Source organism: Canis lupus, chromosome 11 (genome assembly GCF_011100685.1).
Source record: "Canis lupus familiaris isolate Mischka breed German Shepherd chromosome 11, alternate assembly UU_Cfam_GSD_1.0, whole genome shotgun sequence".
In the NCBI taxonomy this organism is placed as follows: Eukaryota; Metazoa; Chordata; class Mammalia; order Carnivora; family Canidae; genus Canis; species Canis lupus.
In genome coordinates this window covers 48,977,060-48,978,915 of record NC_049232.1, presented here as the reverse complement: position 1 = coordinate 48,978,915, position 1,856 = coordinate 48,977,060, and the positions used below count along the sequence as shown (strand labels likewise).

The 1,856-nt window shown below is 33.2% G+C and overlaps 1 non-coding gene across 1 annotated transcript; it reads left to right on the top strand.

Annotated features, from left to right (window-relative positions):
* Window positions 1–1,512: 1,512 nt before the first annotated feature.
* Window positions 1,513–1,619, top strand: LOC119874069. The gene has a single exon (XR_005367294.1). It is a non-coding gene; the product is annotated as a U6 spliceosomal RNA (small nuclear RNA).
* The last annotated feature ends 237 nt before the right edge of the window (window positions 1,620–1,856 follow it).

Below are 1,856 nucleotides of genomic sequence, written 5' to 3'. Positions count from 1 at the left end.
TTATTTTAAGTATCAACACTTTAGCTGATGCTTGATTGAAGTGGGCATGGTAGTGCTTCAATCTAGAAATGATTGAGAAAATAATTTTTAAGAATTTTATGTGATTACTTTGATAATTTGATTAAAGTTAGAAATTCTTTCCATTAAAACTTTCAGATGCACACATGCACATGAAGTATGTGCCATTTCAAGATTACAAATGAACACCAAGTAAAAATTCTTGATTTAAGGTGATTTAGCTTTTAAGATACTTAATGTCTCAAATTCATATTTGAACTTTTGAAAGCTTATTTATAGAGTGTCAGAGATATACTAGAATAGACATATTGGGGCTCAGGCTGATATTCTTTTGTTTGGAGGAAGTGCTTCAGCTGTGCATTTTGTTCCTGAGATACTAAAAGGAAGATAATGTCATTATACTACTACCAGAAAAGATGATTTATTTAATTGGACAATAATATAATATGATTAGTATAATTTTCCAGAAAGCTAAGAATGTTCCATTTAAGGTTCATTTCCCACACCATACTTTTACATTTGAACGAGGGTTAATAAGAGAATAAAAATGAAATATGATGAGAATTTTTAGCAGTCTGTTAAAAAGAAAAGCATTTGTCATACTGAATTACCAGTTTTTTATTTTATTATTTTAAGGCCACCAAAGCATTATAGTTCACTAACTTGTGCCTTGAAAATACACTCATTGTAGTAAGTTTTTCATTGTAAAGACCTTTTATAAAAGAACTTGACCTGTATCATTATATAATGTCTTTTAATAATTTAACAAACATTGACTTCCTGGTGTGAAATGAGCCAATTAAAGTCATTTTAAAAATGCATAAGTTTCTCTGGGTTGGTTTCAATTTTTAAAAATATTTTATTTATTTATTCCTGAGAGACACAGAGAGAAGCAGATACATAGAGGGAGGAGCAGGCTCCTCATAGGGAGCCCAATGGGGACTTGATCCCCAGACCGAGATCACACCCTGAGCCAAATGCAGACGCTCAGCTGCTGAGCCACCCACCCGTCCCGAGGTTGCTTTCAATTTTAAGTAAAATCAGTGTATAATATCCTGCAGCTTAGTTTTTCTATTTAAAAATATAGCTAATATCACCATTATTTCTCTATCACATATCCCAATTGAGTTGACATTTCAGCTCTTGTATGATCTTCCTAAGTTGGTTGACTAAGAGGTAAGTCATTCTGAAGAATTCCATCTTCCAGTCAACTTCAAAGCTCTGAATCAAATCACTCATGGCCTTTATTCTTTTCTGTTACAAAAGTAGGGAAACAGAAACAGCACTAGAACAAATATTCATCTTTAGCTTCATGGGCATAATGTTAAAGAAGATTCCAGCTTCAATAGATGTCAGAGATTGACATTGAACTTGGAAATAAAAATATCCTAGAAAAACTGGAAAGAATACATTTGAAAGGAAGAGTCAGTTGATAAACTTGACCCAGTAATCAAACTCTGCTCCTAGATGGGACATAAGTATTTTTACTAGGGGGTACTTTCTTTGGCAGCACATATGCAAAAATTAGAATGATACAGGAAAGGTTAGCATGTCTCCTATGCAATAATGACATAAAAATTTGTGAATTGTTCCATATTAACAAAAAAAATTTTTCTTTTTTTCACTAGTGCAATGAAAATATGAAGGCCGTTTACCTTTGAGACTCTGCCTAAATCCTGGGAACCTTAATCACCAATGTGTTAAATCTCAAAAGCCCAGGTGTCCTATTGTATCATTCCTCCCACTGACAATATATTAGTAGAGAGACAGAATGATGAATATCAGACACCCCCAATTCTAGGCAGGTTCTTGTTCTGCTTACTTCCTGAAATTGAAAG